Source organism: Uranotaenia lowii, chromosome 2 (assembly GCF_029784155.1).
Source record: "Uranotaenia lowii strain MFRU-FL chromosome 2, ASM2978415v1, whole genome shotgun sequence".
In the NCBI taxonomy this organism is placed as follows: Eukaryota; Metazoa; Arthropoda; class Insecta; order Diptera; family Culicidae; genus Uranotaenia; species Uranotaenia lowii.
This window is the reverse complement of record NC_073692.1, coordinates 68,218,560-68,238,921: the sequence shown is the minus strand read 5'-3', so window position 1 is coordinate 68,238,921 and position 20,362 is coordinate 68,218,560.

The window sequence follows — 20,362 nt, the reverse complement described above, 5'->3', positions numbered from 1 at the left end:
ACAGCAGACAGATAAGTGAGTTTTACAGATTTAAGAATAGTCCAGAAACAATGCTCAAAATTGATAATACTCAAATAAACTTCCAGTTCTTTAGAAAGACTACAAGAAATGGTCGAAACGTCGGGTATAACAAAAATAACAAATTGTTTGATTGAGTGAGATCTAAGACAGTAAAAAGCCAATTTTCCATTTTCAAACTTCTTAAAAAAAAGTCTCAATTGGCAACTCATGGTGACTGTCAGATTAACGATGAGTTACTCCGTAGTCCTTATGGGTGCAATTACCATTTTACCTAAAATGTACATTTTAGTACACAGCGATCTACTCTTAGTAAGGCTAACATGAAAGACGATAAACTCTACGGATATCACCACTTTGTCTTATATGGCCCGTTACAAGAAACTTTATTAATCTTAAATAAAACACTGACATCTAAATAATATGCCTTTTTGAGTTTTTATTGTTATTTTGATAAATTTATTTATTTATTAATTGAAGTCTTTGACTGCTGTCATGCAGACCGAATATTAAAATTAGATTACAAAATAATTAAAACTAGGTAACGTCACGGATTGCACATTTGAACACAGATTTTGATACATTAAAGTCGAACAAGTGCGATTCCTTGTTGAAAACTTGACAGCATCGATTCAGCGGGTGATAATGTCCAAATACTGTTCTGCTTCTTGGTATCCAAAAGGTGGTTTGGTGACGCAGTCGGCGAGCTGGAGCTCTTAAACTTAGACTCTTAAGCAATTGCGGGCAGTCTATATGTATTTGTACATTTATAGACAAAGTTAACTTATATTGGATATGTTAATACCTTTAAACTATTTGACAATATATTTTCATTAATTTTTTACCGCTACCTTTTAACTATTTTTAGCTACTGTTTTAATGACACCTCAAGGTGCCTCAAGTGCCATATGAACATCATCAAGTGGTAGTCTCATAATGGCTTTATAATTCAGCTGGCAATTTAACTATAAAACTAATCCACGAGCAGAAGCTGCCTGGCGAGCCCTGCATCAATGCAAACGGAAGGAAAACAAATTGTAAAGCTTCTGCACCTGGCGATAAGCCAGGTCCATAAATTCATGCAAGTCAGTCTTAGATTTACATCGATGTATAATTGCTCTCAAGTTCATGACCATCATAGTCTCCCGATCGTAAATATTGAATATCTATAGGACAGCCATCCAGAACCATACCGGACTCTTGAGGGGAACCGTAAAATTCTTGGAAGCAAAAATCGAATACGTAACATCCCAGGGCATCTTAATGCCCAGCCAGTAAGCCAGCGGCATGTTTTATTGGTTTCTCTTTTAGCACCTCTCGAATCGTTTTCCCCGTGAATGTGTGAACCTGCGCAAGGTTGACCTGTTGCAATTTTTTCCCCATCAACAACCTCCGATGTACGTACGTAAGTAGAAGAACGAGACAGTTCCAAAGATTTAGATCTCCCGTTCGATGATCTGCCACACGGAACGATCTTCTGGTCCTTCGAAGAGTGGCAAAGTTTAAAATTTTACTACCATCTTGGCTGCATAAAACAATTCTTAAGCCCTAAACCTCTCGGCCTCGCGATGCGACGTTTGACTCTGGTCCACAGGAAGGGAAACTACAATGCTACGCAACGTATACCTTTAGTGAAATGGAAGAATTTTGTTTTAAACATGTCACACAATAAAATATGATTCATGGATCGAAGACCAGCTAGCAGAGAGTCTGCCGAGAGTAGCAGAAGACGGCAACAGAAGCAATAAAACAAGATATGTGTGACTTACGATTTGGCCCTTGCAGGGAAGATGATTCCTTTTTTAATATCTTTTAGCTGACTTCGGTTTTCAATATGTATTCGTGACTTCGAACAGTGGAGTTCATTGAAAGAGTCAATATGTAGGAAGGAACCTGAAAATTAGGCAATCCTGTACAAAATAATTCTTACAAATTGTGTGCGATGTTTCGGTAAAAAGAGTTTTCAAACTCTTCATTGATATCTTCATTTTTTTTTCAACGTATAATTTAATTAAAATTTACACATAAGTCGGGTAGGCGGGCATTTCTGATATTTCTGAAAAAAGACTGGACCGGTGATGTGATTCTATGTGATGTTTGCGTAATTGAAATCACTCGAAAAATATAAAAACTCCAAAAAATTTATCCATGCTTGAAAATTCTGGCTGATCGATAATGATAAAATGCCAAACAAAAGCTGAATTAAAGCGTCATTGCTATTTTGGCTTGCTGAATAGTGGCGAAATGGTGCTCTGTTTTAGTTGTTAAATATGTGTTATTACTGCCAATGAGAGAAATTGAACATTTTTTCTTTAACTACTTATTCAGCTCTTGTTCAGATTCGGATTTTCAAAACAGTTTGAATCAAACACTTCCACTCAAAATAAGTTATCATAGTTTGGTTCTTACAACGATGAATTTGAAAAACAAAAACTGTAACGCACCGGAAGCTGGAAAAAGTGATCACGCAGCATCAGCAACTGAATGCCGCTGTCCGAGTTGAATTTAATGAATTACTAGCGTCCAATCCTTCAGAAAAATTAAAAAAGCGAGAGAGTCATATAATGTTCTGAAAATAGGTACTAGAGAACAGTATCTATTAAAGCAAAAGTTAGAGAAAACTGCCCGTGGATGTCGTTCGATGTATGGAAACTGATTCAAATAAAAGATGGTTTTTTTTACTCGATGTTGACAATTTCATGCTAACGAAGGCTTGAAGGGTCTTTTGTTACACACCTCAAAAAAACTAACACGTTCCAAAGCAGAAGCGTAGCAAGGCTATTACAACAAACTTTTCAACAAATCAAATAAAAAAACGACTTTGAAACATTTGAACGATCTGGTTGGGCGAAATGAGTCACACAGCGAATCATTGAAATAAGAGTTGAATGGAGTTATCAAAGCATTACAACACTGCCAGTTAATACCTGCGTCAGTTGTTAAATACCAGTTTTACCATTATAAAACATCTTCTTAAGAACATAGATTTGCAAAATCCAGTTTTGAGATTTTTTTTTCGTTTCGTTTATAGCCGTTTTAACATCTTCATGTCCTTCTTGACTTTATGTCAACAAAGCAGTTGGCGGGCAGTCATTGAAAAACTTATCCAGTACAACTGTGATCGATATTTACTCTGGGGTTTGAACTCACAGAAATTGGCTCAGGAAGAAGAATTTATCTATCATATTTCTATCTCAAGTGAATGAGTTTGTGTCTTGACTTTTTTTTTATTGACGTAGTTTGTAAATAAATGTTTCGTTTATGTTATTGGATGAAAAAAGATAATTCTTTTAGGCTCATGTTTGGCCACACTTGGGATAAGTACGTTTTTATGGTGTGAAAAGTCTTACATCGTGTTCGGGAGATGAAGACATGCAATTTAAACATTTGTATTGTCCACAGTAATGAACTTTTAAATCTGTTAAAAACGTGGACGAGAAATGTTTGCATGTTCATCATGGAGAAAAAATCGTTAAATACAAAATATCTTTATTTGCTTGCTAGAAAATTAACTCCGATTCCCTAGGCATCACGGCAAACTTTAATATAAACTATCAAAATTTAAATAGTTATTCGATTATTTTAAATATTCAGAATTTCATTTGAAGTTGAAATTCTCACGCCGTTATAAAGGGTTTTAATGTTTTTTAAAGGAAATGATACCTTATTGTTTCCAAACGAATAATTAAGTTAAGGTACAGATTTGTTACATTTGAAAATAAAAAAAAAAAGTTAATAGCCAACGAATAAACAATTCAAATGATAACGTCTGGCATCCCAGCTTAGGCAACCCGCTGGAATCGATAACATGTGAAAAGCATTCATCAAACAAACATAATATTACGCAGAAATAACATAATTTTCCCTCCAAAATGCAATCAGCGGCTTGTAGTCTGTATCCAAAAGGATATTTTTTTTATTTTACTTAAAAAATCATTTTCATGATACTTTTTGCATGCTCATGAACATTTTTTGTATAGATGAAACGCCGCTTTTTGTTCACATTGGCACAAAAAGTCTGTTTCACATAGAATCTGGTCGGATAAAATAGATCATTTCTCCGCAAATAAATTACGTACAACAAAAGTAAAAAGGTCATTTTGTAGGGTTTTTATTGCACTATAAGGGAAAAAAATTTATAAAAATCATTCGTCAGCTCATCGGATGAATTTTAGATCTTTTTTTGTGATACCACCCATCATTTTCTGCACAGTACTGCTGGTAACCTTATTCGCCATCTTGTTCCACCATTTTTCCATTTGAGCGGGATTTTTCATGGTTCTGCCACATTTCTTCAGTTTGCCATTAACTATTGCTCAATATTTCTCGATGGGACGAAAATCCGAACAGTCTGGTGGGTTGATACTTTTTTCAACAAAATCGATCTTGTTCTCCTTATATCACTTAACAACATCCCGGCTGTAGTGGCAAAACCCTCTTCTGGAGGCATTCTTCTTTGTAAACATTTCCATTCATTGTGTCCCCAGTGATGAAAATCTTAGTCTTCTTCCCACAACTACAGATCACTTGCCAAATCATCAACTTACAAGCAAATTTATCTGCGAAAACAAACTTGAATCTACCCGCAACATTCCCTTTACGCTTCGCAAGGTAAATTTTGTTACCGTGTATTTGTCCAAAATCCATTTTGACGTAAGTTTCGTCGTCCATCAAAATGCATCCGTTGTACTTGGTCAACACTTTCTCGTAAAACTTCCTTGCCCTGGTTTTGGCAACCAGGTTTCGTTTCAGCGTCCTGTTGGGGTGTTTGCTTGCATGATACGACCGCAAGCCTTTTCGTAAACAAATTCGTCGAGCTGTATTGTGATTCGTCTTGAACTTTTTCGCCAAATCACGCAAGGAGATTCCAGGATTATTGTCAGCTGATCGAATTACCTTTACTCGCAGCTTCCGGTCATATGTTCCACTTTTACGCCTGGTTTGTTTTGCTCGATCCACCGTAAGGGTCTCCCGGTAACGTTGCAGCACCGAATTTACAGTCGATTTTGGATATTTCAGGAATTTCGCGATCTTGACCCCTGACCACGTCGGTTTCACCACTAAGTAAACAAACCATCTGGATCAAAACACTGTCTATAGATTCGCGATGTGACAACTAGGGGCGCTGCAGTAAATGAAAAGATGCGACCAGATTCTATGTGAAACAGACTTTAAATCTTTTGCAAATGTTATCTCGACGTGGTTCTTGATATTCTCTGTTGGAAATTTTAAAAGTAGTATACAAGGCTGCTTGACCAAAAAGTAGGATATGATTAATATCAACCAATCTAGTGTTCCATGATTTCACTTATTTTATTCAGCGCGTTTTTAAAAGATTTTAAGGGTTCTTCTTGAAAAAAGAATACGACTGAAATAATTATGTCCCGTAAACCAACCACTGATAAGGACCAACTATATATTTCTTCAGTTTGGAGTAACTGACATACCGCGTTTTTGGTAAGAAGTTAAATGCATCAATTTTTTTTTCTTTAATTATAATCATCCACCAATCATGATGGATAATTTTTTTTATAAAATTTTTTAAGTTCATTTAAAGAAATCGAAAAACCACGCGTAAATATTTGTTAATTTTAAAAAACTCTAATATAACCTGTTAATTGATCATTTTTAATCTGGTAAACCATTCTGAAGTGATCAATACGAAAACGGAAAGCTCAAAGATTTGTTTTGGAGATTGTTCTAGATCTTTTGCAAGGTCTCTTAGAGACTATTTATATAAAAGTTCGTTTGAGCGATTTGATTACTCATGTTAAGTTTTCAAAGAACAGGAATGTAAAGGACTTGTTTTTGGCATGTTCGAAAATCGTCTAATTTCGGAAAAAAATCTTGTTCAAACCAGTGCAGTTGAATTGAAACAAATGACACCTTATAACGGAAAGTCCTTAATCACTTACTATTTAAGAAGAAGAAAGAATCAATTGATTGCAATAAGAAGCGTTTTTAATTCTCAATGTTAAAATAAGTAATTTGAATCAAGAATATAGAAAAATAAAAGAATTTATTGCTCTAAGTACAATTTTGCGAAAGTGACTTTTTTGTATGTCAAAAGCTAAAATACAAAAAAAAATCTGTAGTATGAGTGAGTTTTGATGAGATTTTTTTTCTCCATTGAACAATAATTTGAATATCGTTTTCTTCATTTTCCTGTTTAAAATTTTATTTTTAGGTGAGCAAACAATTTGATTGTTCATAAATTGAAAAAAAAAACGAACAAAAATAAAAAAAATGACTTTAAAATCCACCTACTGATTACGTTATTTAGGTATTTTGAAAAACCAGCAGAGCGCCAAATATGATCCTTTTTTCTTTTTATTTGCAATGACATCTGCAATTAAATCATTGTCTTCGTATTGAAGATAAATTTACAAAGTAATCCCAAGGATTCGGGAATAAAATTGAACTATCAGCAATTATTTCGTGTGAAAATAGTAGGGGAAAAATAGTGGGGGAAAACAGGAAATTTCTTTAATGGGATGACCAAAGCAAATCTGGACTGCAGTTTTTCTTTCGATGTGATGCTCAGCGAATTTCGTTTGACGTTGATGGCATTGAGTTTCACAACGAAATTCATTGTGCTGCTGAATTGAGACTCTAAGTAACTATTTCAAATGATTATCGGGAAACTTGCAACTCTGCTTGAAAGCAGTTTATAAAAAATCCAAACTTTTCTGCACTTTTACCTTGTTCCAAGATGCATCGCCGTTCATTCTAGACGCACTAAGAGAACTTCAGAGTATCGTACAAATTCACTAACTGCTACACATTTCGCTTTTCAACAATAACAATCAACTGCTGTATTTAAACTTCACAACAATTTTCCAGACGTTGATAGATTTAGTACGAGCTGAAATGGGCAAGAAAAGAATTCGGAATAACTTAAAAAGACCATCATTGGAGAACCTGGTAAAGTTTTTTCAGAAACATTGACAAAGTTGACAAAATCCAGCGAACAAAAATGATCTACAAATACCTCAAATTATACAAAAAATGTTCAAACCAAAAAAAAAAAATAGCAACATCAATCAATTAAAATGGACAGAAGCCTTACACAAATCAAGTACGGAAGCAAGGATCAACTTGTTGGCGGAAATCGGATTTAGGATTGATTTATCATCGCGAACTACCACGGAAACTATGATAAAAAGTTACAAAAATGGCACATCCCCAGGATCTGATGATGTGTATGTAGAATTTTTAAAATACGCCTCTGATGAATACTTAGATGCTATTCACCATTTAATCTGTTGGATTTGGACAGAGAACAGAGCCCCTTGCCGATTTACTGAACACTGTACGAATTCCTGTTCCGAAAATAGTGTCAACAAAAGCTAACGAAGATTTTCTTAGGATCACTTTGTGCAATGCGTTATACAAAATCATTGCTACCTACATTAGAGTGAGTCGATTTGGGGTTATTTTTGAATTTCTCAAACCCTGGGCTCTAAAAAGCTCCGTTTTTCTTCAAAACTTACCCAAGATTTTTTGCAGAATTTTTAAGAAACATTTTCATGAGTAAATTTGAACTTTTAGGTTTGTATGAGCAAATTCAATGGATTATTGTTTTTGTGCCAATTTATAAACTCTCCAAAGGAAATTTTCCGCTGAACAATTTTGTCCAAGACCGTTACTTTGCATCTTATTAAGCAAAAAAGTTGTAAGCTGTTTAACAGGGGTATGTCCTTTAGCATTGATGAACAATAAATTCAATTGACATCACTGTTTGTGCCTCGCAATGCATTGCATGAACAGTAGTCATGCAATACCTCTCTAGGCACCTAGCAGTAGTGTCAATTGAATTTATTTTTTATCAATGCCAAAAGAAATAACCCTGTTAAACAGCTAATTACTTTTTTGCCTAATAAGATACAAAGTGAAGGTCTCTTATTTTTGTCTTAAATGGCGCTCATTGGGTCATTTTTAAAATTAATATTTTCATTAATGTGTTCGAAACATTTTCATTGTCTATGTTGAAAGCCTTCAAATCTTACTTGGGTAACATTCATTGCAATTTTGTTCAACTTACTGATGTTTTTTTCCACCGCACTCCGTCGCAGGAAATTGACTACATAATTTTACACTTAACACGATCAGTGTTAATAAATATGACTTATTGATTAAACCCAATCCTTCAAGAGCTGTAGGTCCATACCAGTTGAGCGATTTTTTTCGCGCCACCTGAGTAAAAGCCCAGGTCAAGCAGAGGGCAGGCAAAAAGAGTTCATCATTCGGAATGTGTTCTTTTTCGCCACTTGTTGTACATTTACGATGGGGTACCTTGGTGTAAAAAAAATCGATAAAAACTATTAAAAATGACTCACCTTAACTGTCTTTTTCTTGTTTTGAAATCAATTTAATAAAATTTTATCATAGCATTTTAATATAACAATTAAACGTGAAACATTAAACTTTTGCACCTGCTTACCCCGAAAACAAATTCTGAACCCAATCGATGGAGAGGGACTCGCAAATCAACCTGTCAGCTGCCAAAGCAGAGCAATAAAGCTCCGGCAAGTGTGAAAGGGGATAAAAATATTAGCTATGGCTAAGGCTTTGGAGCTGCCGGTCGGCCACTTGGGATCCCGAGACAACTTTATTTTCCTTTTCGATTTTAAGTCCAATACATAGAGAGCGAATTTCTCGTTTTCGATCAGAGGATTATGGCAAAAAAAAAATGTTACTGAGGCAATAATTCAAAGATTTTTGTAATAAATTTATAATTACGGAAAATGAAATTGCTGCTTCTGGGAGATGTTGGCATTGGAAAAAAAGAATAATTTCTGATGGTTTTTAATGGTTAGTGTTTAAAAAGATGAATTAATTTTGTAAAAATGAGGAAATGTAACACTGAACGATTTGACTTTTGATTATACGGATACAGACGTTCCCAACGTTTAAATATTTTAGACCTACGCGTTTATGTTTGATATCATCATCATCAAAGTGAATGGGTTGGTCTCGTTCCATTTTATGGAATGATGGAGTTTTGGGGTGCCACAAAAAAACAAATCTTTGCTTGATCTAATAAAATTTCGTTCCCAATTCAGATTCCAAAGTCGTTCTTGATGTTTGTTGAAAGACAAGTATGAAATAAAAAAACGAATCACAGCTGTGCTACGGAATGATAAATCTCGTTTAATGTTTTATTTATGGTGAATTATGAACTTTTAATATCTTAAATTACATTGTCGTTAAAATCGATGAGATTCGGTCATATTTGAGTCCTTGAAATCGCGTCGAGTCAAGTCGTCAAGCCAGAAAAACTCCCACAAGAATGCTGGAAATAAATTCCTCGGAGATGCCGGGTTTGTATCCAAGCTGGGTGTGAAATTGTGGTCAAGTTGATTCCCGATGAATGGCCCATAAAACTTTAATGCTATTCTGTTTGCTCAGCTGCTTTTTATCGATTTTTAAATATAGCATTCAACATTTTTACGTTAAACTATCGAAACGAACTCGTATTCGTCGATTCTCAAGGCAGGAACTGTTTGCTGTTTAAAAGTAATCACACTTGAGGTGGCCCATTTGTCGATTGAATTGATGACGATTTTCTCAAATAATAAAGATGCAGACATGTTCTCTCAAGGAATGGGGAGTGTTCTGGTAATGGTTCAATAAAACTTTAAAAAGTTATCAAGTGCATTGAGGTGATTCGAAAAACTGATGATCGACCTCAGATTTGCTAAATGGAAAGATTTTATCGGGGTAAGTAAAGTTTCTTCAACAAAAAAAAAAAAATCAAAAAAAAGTTTTTTTAATTGATGTATCCAATTTTTTTCAATTCAAACATAATTGACCCTTTTGACAATTTTAACAATTTTGACAATTTTGACAATTTTGACAATTTTGACAATTTTGACAATTTTGACAATTTTGACAATTTTGACAATTTTGACAATTTTGACAATTTTGACAATTTTGACAATTTTGACAATTTTGACAATTTTGACAATTTTGACAATTTTGACAATTTTGACAATTTTGACAATTTTGACAATTTTGACAATTTTGACAATTTTGACAATTTTGACAATTTTGACAATTTTGACAATTTTGACAATTTTGACAATTTTGACAATTTTGACAATTTTGACAATTTTGACAATTTTGACAATTTTGACAATTTTGACAATTTTGACAATTTTGACAATTTTGACAATTTTGACAATTTTGACAATTTTGACAATTTTGACAATTTTGACAATTTTGACAATTTTGACAATTTTGACAATTTTGACAATTTTGACAATTTTGACAATTTTGACAATTTTGACAATTTTGACAATTTTGACAATTTTGACAATTTTGACAATTTTGACAATTTTGACAATTTTGACAATTTTGACAATTATGACAATTTTGACAATTTTGACAATTTTGACAATTTTGACAATTTTGACAATTTTGACAATTTTGACAAATTTTGACAATTTTGACACTTTTGACAATTTTGACAATTTTGACAATTTTGACAATTTTGACAATTTTGACAATTTTGACAATTTTGACAATTTCGACAATTTCGACAATTTTGACAACTTTGACAATTTTGACAATTTTGACAATTTTGACCATTTTGACAATTTTGACAATTTTGACAATTTTGACAATTTTGACAAATTTTGACAATTTTGACAATTTCGACGCTTTTGACAATTTTGACAATTTTGACAATTTTGACAATTTTGACAATTTTGACAATTTTGACAATTTTGACAATTTTGACAATTTTGACAATTTTGACAATTTTGACAATTTTGACAATTTTGACAATTTTGACAATTTTGACAATTTTGACAATTTTGACAATTTTGACAATTTTGACAATTTTGACAATTTTGACAATTTTGACAATTTTGACAATTTTGACAATTTTGACAATTTTGACAATTTTGACAATTTTGACAATTTTGACAATTTTGACAATTTTGACAATTTTGACAATTTTGACAATTTTGACAATTTTGACAATTTTGACAATTTTGACAATTTTGACAATTTTGACAATTTTGACAATTTTGACAATTTTGACAATTTTGACAATTTTGACAATTTTGACAATTTTGACAATTATGACAATTTTGACAATTTTGACAATTTTGACAATTTTGACAATTTTGACAATTTTGACAATTTTGACAATTTTGACAAATTTTGACAATTTTGACAATTTTGACAATTTTGACAATTTTGACAATTTTGACAATTTTGACAATTTTGACAATTTTGACAATTTCGACAATTTCGACAATTTTGACAACTTTGACAATTTTGACAATTTTGACAATTTTGACAATTTTGACAATTTTGACAATTTTGACAATTTTGACAATTTTGACAATTTTGACAATTTTGACAAATTTTGACAATTTTGACAATTTCGACGCTTTTGACAATTTTGACAATTTTGACAATTTTGACAATTTTGACAATTTTGACAATTTTGACAATTTTGACAATTTTGACAATTTTGACAATTTTGACAATTTTGACAATTTTGACAATTTTGACAATTTTGACAATTTTGACAATTTTGACAATTTTGACAATTTTGACAATTTTGACAATTTTGACAATTTTGACAATTTTGACAATTTTGACAATTTTGACAATTTTGACAATTTTGACAATTTTGACAATTTTGACAATTTTGACAATTTTGACCATTTTGACAATTTTGACAATTTTGACAATTTTGACAATTTTGACATTTTTGACAATTTTGACAATTTTGACATTTTTGACAATTTTGACAATTTTGACAATTTTGACAATTTTGACAATTTTGACAATTTTGACAATTTTGACAATTTTGACAATTTTGACAATTTTGACAATTTTGACAATTTTGACAATTTTGACAATTTTGACAATTTTGACAATTTTGACAATTTTGACAATTTTGACAATTTTGACAATTTTGACAATTTTGACAATTTTGACAATTTTGACAATTTTGACAATTTTGACAATTTTGACAATTTTGACAATTTTGACAATTTTGACAATTTTGACAATTTTGACAATTTTGACAATTTTGACAATTTTGACAATTTTGACAATTTTGACAATTTTGACAATTTTGACAATTTTGACAATTTTGACAATTTTGACAATTTTGACAATTTTGACAATTTTGACAATTTTGACAATTTTGACAATTTTGACAATTTTGACAATTTTGACAATTTTGACAATTTTGACAATTTTGACAATTTTGACAATTTTGACAATTTTGACAATTTTGACAATTTTGACAATTTTGACAATTTTGACAATTTTGACAATTTTGACAATTTTGACAATTTTGACAATTTTGACAATTTTAACAATTTTGACAATTTTGACAATTTTGACAATTTTGACAATTTTGACAATTTTGACAATTTTGACAATTTTGACAATTTTGACAATTTTGACAATTTTGACAATTTTGACAATTTTGACAATTTTAACAATTTTGACAATTTTGACAATTTTGACAATTTTGACAATTTTGACAATTTTGACAATTTTGACAATTTTGACAATTTTGACAATTTTGACAATTTTGACAATTTTGACAATTTTGACAATTTTGACAATTTTGACAGTTTTGATAATTCTGAACATTTTCCTTTTTTTTTCAATTATTTCAATTTGACAGCTGACATTTTTTTCTATTTATAAAAAGCTGTGACATTTTTTTTCGTGAATACAATTTTATCATTTTTGATTTTTTTTTTGTATCTCTCCTGTTTCGTTAGAAGGAGCGACTGAGAGTCGAAGAAATCGAAACAAGTGTAACGGATTACCTTTCTGTGCCACCCAAGAAGACGTTTTCTGGAAGATTTGGTTTTCTTTCGCCAGGTAACTATTCACCGGTTGATTCGGGGTGGCCAAACTAGAAAATGAGAATCTCAAAGCGGCAAGGATTACCTTCTTTGCGATTGCGTCTCTATGCAAAACTATCCATCCGTTCATCGTCATCGGGTTTTGCACGGCGATCGCCCCGGATAAAGATCTGCTCCTTCTACTTGGGTTTTGAAAGCTCTTATTTGCTGATCTGCTGGCTTAAATATCTTGCGACCCGGTCCGATGGATTTGAGTAATGTAAATAGATATCCTTGTTGAAAGAGCCTAGTGGCGGCTTCCAACGTTGGATGAAAGATTGCCTCCTTCAGAAGGGTACATTAATTATGTTGCTCTCAGATAAGATTCCTTTCTTCTGGTCCGGCAAAACACTTGACTCGCATCTTTCAGAAGAGCACACTTGTTTGAATCGGACTCGGCAATCGCCGACGATCTTCTGCCCCGAAACTAGACCAACACCTTGCCGTTAAAAAAGGTCTATAATTATTCATGCGGATTCTGTTTGTATATGAAGAAGTGGCTTTGTTTCCTAACAGATTTAGTAACGGAATGAAATTTTTCTTAGGGACTTAGCGCTTGTTTTGATTGGTACGGGCGTCTCAGAGATAAAAATCAAGATTTGATGAATTGCGGAGAACTCTGTAAATACCTTTTTTCTATGGCGACCGTCAAAAATAGTTAGTTATTGATATACAAACATCCGATCCAAAAATACCAAATTATTCCTTATATGGCAAACGTTAAAAAAAGTTAATTTTAATAAGCTTTTAAAATTCATTTAATAATAAAATATATAGTGTATTAACCAAAACCTGGAATGTTTTAACTAACTTTTAAACTTGTGATAACACACATATTTCCTGATATAAAAAAAACCTTGCAATGTAATCATTCATCAATATCGTTCGCATAACTCACCTCTTCTCTAAAGAATGGACAACCTGAAAAAAAACCTGAAAAATTCTTTCCATTCATTGGAGCTAGGATTTGACCTGTTGTAGTTGTTGCGGGTGAATCCTGCCAAGCGCCCGAATGGTGTTCTTCTCAGAAGTGATCAATTGTGCAAAAATGGAAGCTCAACCATTATTGTCCATCCATAAGAACTTTTCTAGGTGAGCACATAACGAAAAAAAAAAATCCTCATGTTGATCGGGGTCTGGCTTCAGGGATTCAACTGAACTCTTCAGAGAAAATCAAACTAGTGCACCTTGCCATGGGTCGGTGCAAAAATTGGACAAAGAATTGGTTTTTTTCCAATTTCAGTTTTTTTCCCTCAATTCCACCAGAAATCGACTGGCAGGCCTCAGGTCCCAAAAGATTAAGATTCCCGCCAAGGATTCATAAAAGCCAGATTGAGACGTTACCTTTCTGCACCATATGAATATGTTTGGTTAATCGACCGTGTAAACATGTGAATGTTTGGTTTGGACGTTATTGCAATCGGTTTGGTGTTTATTTAGGAGCAAACCTATCCTGAGGAATGCCACATACGTTGATTTTGTTTGATCTTCTCGGTACAAGAAATTGACAAGATGCGAAGTATTTTCCCCTCGAGTGATAATCATGTATAGGTGAGGCATGTGTGTAATGAGTTTTTGGCAATGGTTACAAAAGTAAGCGTTAAATTTAATAAGAGTTCCTCAAGACCATGCGAGGGTAACGAAAAATTCGGAGATTTGTCAGGGTTCAGTTTTTCTCTATCAAACAGCATGGGTGGTCTTGTGTGAACAAGAAAAGTCGTGTAATCCAGGGTCATTTACATTTACATTTACATTTACATTTACATTTACATTTACATTTACATTTACATTTACATTTACATTTACATTTACATTTACATTTACATTTACATTTACATTTACATTTACATTTACATTTACATTTACATTTACATTTACATTTACATTTACATTTACATTTACATTTACATTTACATTTACATTTACATTTACATTTACATTTACATTTACATTTACATTTACATTTACATTTACATTTACATTTACATTTACATTTACATTTACATTTACATTTACATTTACATTTACATTTACATTTACATTTACATTTACATTTACATTTACATTTACATTTACATTTACATTTACATTTACATTTACATTTACATTTACATTCACATTTACATTTACATTTACATTTACATTTACATTTACATTTACATTTACATTTACATTTACATTTACATTTACATTTACATTTACATTTACATTTACATTTACATTTACATTTACATTTACATTTACATTTACATTTACATTTACATTTACATTTACATTTACATTTACATTTACATTTACATTTACATTTACATTTACATTTACATTTACATTTACATTTACATTTACATTTACATTTACATTTACATTTACATTTACATTTACATTTACATTTACATTTACATTTACATTTACATTTACATTTACATTTACATTTACATTTACATTTACATTTACATTTACATTTACATTTACATTTACATTTACATTTACATTTACATTTACATTTACATTTACATTTACATTTACATTTACATTTACATTTACATTTACATTTACATTTACATTTACATTTACATTTACATTTACATTTACATTTACATTTACATTTACATTTACATTTACATTTACATTTACATTTACATTTACATTTACATTTACATTTACATTTACATTTACATTTACATTTACATTTACATTTACATTTACATTTACATTTACATTTACATTTACATTTACATTTACATTTACATTTACATTTACATTTACATTTACATTTACATTTACATTTACATTTACATTTACATTTACATTTACATTTACATTTACATTTACATTTACATTTACATTTACATTTACATTTACATTTACATTTACATTTACATTTACATTTACATTTACATTTACATTTACATTTACATTTACATTTACATTTACATTTACATTTACATTTACATTTACATTTACATTTACATTTACATTTACATTTACATTTACATTTACATTTACATTTACATTTACATTTACATTTACATTTACATTTACATTTACATTTACATTTACATTTACATTTACATTTACATTTACATTTACATTTACATTTACATTTACATTTACATTTACATTTACATTTACATTTACATTTACATTTACATTTACATTTACATTTACATTTACATTTACATTTACATTTACATTTACATTTACATTTACATTTACATTTACATTTACATTTACATTTACATTTACATTTACATTTACATTTACATTTACATTTACATTTACATTTACATTTACATTTACATTTACATTTACATTTACATTTACATTTACATTTACATTTACATTTACATTTACATTTACATTTACATTTACATTTACATTTACATTTACATTTACATTTACATTTACATTTACATTTACATTTACATTTACATTTACATTTACATTTACATTTACATTTACATTTACATTTACATTTACATTTACATTTACATTTACATTTACATTTACATTTACATTTACATTTACATTTACATTTACATTTACATTTACATTTACATTTACATTTACATTTACATTTACATTTACATTTACATTTACATTTACATTTACATTTACATTTACATTTACATTTACATTTACATTTACATTTACATTTACATTTACATTTACATTTACATTTACATTTACATTTACATTTACATTTACATTTACATTTACATTTACATTTACATTTACATTTACATTTACATTTACATTTACATTTACATTTACATTTACATTTACATTTACATTTACATTTACATTTACATTTACATTTACATTTACATTTACATTTACATTTACATTTACATTTACATTTACATTTACATTTACATTTACATTTACATTTACATTTACATTTACATTTACATTTACATTTACATTTACATTTACATTTACATTTACATTTACATTTACATTTACATTTACATTTACATTTACATTTACATTTACATTTACATTTACATTTACATTTACATTTACATTTACATTTACATTTACATTTACATTTACATTTACATTTACATTTACATTTACATTTACATTTACATTTACATTTACATTTACATTTACATTTACATTTACATTTACATTTACATTTACATTTACATTTACATTTATATTTACATTTACAGCGTTCTTTGAGAACATCAAAATTAGTTGTTTAAGAGTAAGTAAGTGTTTTAAGTAAATTGAAAAGTTAAAGTAAGCAAAAATAACACTTTTAAATTGGTTTTTACTAGACCCTTGATGTGTTTTAAATATAAAAATTCTAAACTTTGTATGAACAATTGCTGTACCATTCCACTGGACTAGATCAGTTGGAATTCAGGCCTTCAAAATAAGGCCTTAATTTTATATTTGTGCCATTGGAACAATCTTTTTTATTTTTTTTTTTTGTTTCAAAATAAGAGTACTAAAATTCTTGGCTTGATAATAAAAATATACCGAATTGCATCACCTAATTTTTTTTTCCAGGATTTTATTGTTTCACTGATTAATTTACATTTAAAATATGGTGATTTGCCAATCATTGCGCAGCTATGCACATAATTTTGGTTTTTATGCTGTCATTTCAACCGGATCACTCGATCACAGGCAAATTTTATGTCGTGCCAAATGTTATCCGAATTTTTTCCAATGGTTGCACATTTTTAAAACCTTCCTAAGGCTCAGCCATCATGTGGTCAAAGAGGCAGGAATTTGTTACGAAAGCTTATAAATTATTATGGCGTCCAAGTCTTCTAAGCCACAGGTCATGAGATCGAGTCTCGGTCACGGCATACATAGTACTCTTTCTGTGGGCTGGTTGTGTAAGCATTAGTAAGATGCTAGTAATTGCTTTAGGACTCACTTGTAAGTCGATTCGATTACATGATGAATACCAATGCAAAATTTTAAAAAGTACGCAACCATGCCGAAAGTTTCAGAACGTTCGTCTGGTCTATTGGATATATATTTTCAAAAAGTTAAGTTACTTTGTATATCTTTCTCATGAAAGTGGGATTATTTGTAATGATTCTGTATAAACCTCAGAAGCATTTCATCAATCTTCCAGAAACATTCATTTGACATTGAAATCTTTCCCAACAATTTTCCGGATGAAAAACTGTTTTGATCAAATAATGTTTCACGAAGTAATGACTGTTAATTTTTCTGAAAAACAAGAGAAAAATAAAGCTTCGCTCAAATGTTTCCGGCCTAGCTCGACGGCAGATTTGTATTTCCGAGAAAAGAAAAATTGCAAGAAAATGGCACATGACCAATAATATATCGAGTTTTCTAACCTTCGACTTCATGTTTTTTGGGATTTGACATGAAATACAGTGCCTACAGAATTTTAGATTCGAAATTTGAGAAACAGGGTTTAATTAAGAACAATCTTCAGATTCTTTGCATAAAATGTTGAGTGAATTGACGGGATTAGGGATTTCAAAATGAATCTTCTTCTTCTTCTTCTTCTTCTTCTTCTTTTTCTTCTTCTTCTTCTTCTTCTTCTTCTTCTTCTTCTTCTTCTTCTTCTTCTTCTTCTTCTTCTTCTTCTTCTTCTTCTTCTTCTTCTTTTTCTTCTTCTTTTTCTACTTCTTCTTCTTCTTCTTTTTCTTCTTCTTCTTCTTCTTCTTCTTCTTCTTTTTCTTCTTCTGACACCAACATGGCCAAAACTTGTATGCTTCCTGGAAAATGAAAAACTTTCGTTCCTCATTTTTCTTTTCAACATAGTATCTGATACATAGAACATGCATTGCAGATACTACTACGGCCAGGCCAACCATGTGATGATAAACGCAAAAGATTCAGGAACAAGGGAGGAATGAAGCGTGGAGTTCCCTGCCAAACGCTTCATATGATTGTATATGGTTTTGGTTATAAATTTAAAATAGAATGTAAATAAATAAACAGATTGAAAATAATACAGAACAGGCTCGCCAAATCAAAAGGAAACTATAATTACGGATGATTCAGGACACAAAAATAGTTTTACTGCGGCAAAAACTTCTGGAAACTCGGATTGACTGGATCAGGGGATGTTGGGGAAACAGCTTGCTTCTTCGCAGGAACCGGGGCTAACTAGTAGGTCTTCTTCAGGGTAGGCCTCTATTTCAGAGTCCGGTCGATTCCATTTTTCGAACTTTAGCCACCAAAAAGCTTCCAATTCCGAATATTTCACATATATCACAAATTGCAGCAAATATTCCTGTCAAAAAATATACTCATCCGCTTTCTTCGTCCACAGCCTACTCAATTAAGGATTTCAAAATGAATCTGATAAAAAAAATAGTCCCTCAATGCCAAAGCAGTTTAAGTGACTTTTACACTTTTCAGACACAGCAAGTCGCTTAATAATTGTTTTTCAATGAGATTAATTATCTCAAAACTTCAATTTTAATATTTGAAGATAGAAAAAAATATATTTATGGAAATTTGAAGTGTCTTTGAATAATGCTTGAATTATTGAAAATAAACATTGAGAGCAATAAATATGAAAGTTCTGATTGGAAAACAGTGAATTAGAGCACAGAAATTACTAAAATTAATAGTTAAACGTAAAAATCCACTTATTGAGCAAAAAAAAACAAGTCATATTAAAAGACAATCCGAGTTTTTTTCAGTTGCATATAATCAATGAACGTGTTCAATTTTGTATGGAAATTTGTATGGAAGAAAAAATTTTAGCATCTGAGACCTTCCAGGAAATTCAAATAAGCTTGAAGTAAAGTATGTCTTTGATTAAATATAGATTTTTAGGTATCAGGTATCAGAACGGGGGTAGGCAAAATAGCGGCATGTTATCCAAACATACGGAAAAATTGTGCCTAGCCTTTTTTTATCCAAGATTTTATCATTTACCTGAGAAACCTGCGAAACATGTAAAAGGAAGGAATAAATTCAATCTATTTAAGATGGCATAAAGCCTTTCCACTAGGGATTATTAGCATTAAAGCTGTTTTCTACATTTGGTAAGGAATGATAGCATGTCTTTAAGTTTAATTTCTTAAACTCAGATTCGCTTATAGCGTAAGATCCCAGAGTACGAAAACGTATGCTGGCAAATGAGGGACAGTTACATATAATATGGAAGGGATCTTCCACATCTGATTCACAACTACCACATACTGGAGATTCAACACGCTGAATGTTGTGCATGTGAGAGTTGAATTTACAATGACCAGAGAGTGCTCTGATCAAGATGCTGCAATGAGATTTATTTAAAGTTAATAAGTAACTCGATATGATTGGAGATGGTTTTTCTAAAAATAATTCAGTTTGGCGACAAGTGTCCAACTCTTCCCAGTATCGTTCATGCTGGTTAGAGGACCAAGTTTGAATTTGGTTTCTGAACCAACCAAGGACTATAAAAATCGCTCACTCCTCGAAACGCACACGAAAATGCTTCGCCGCCGGCTCGCTAT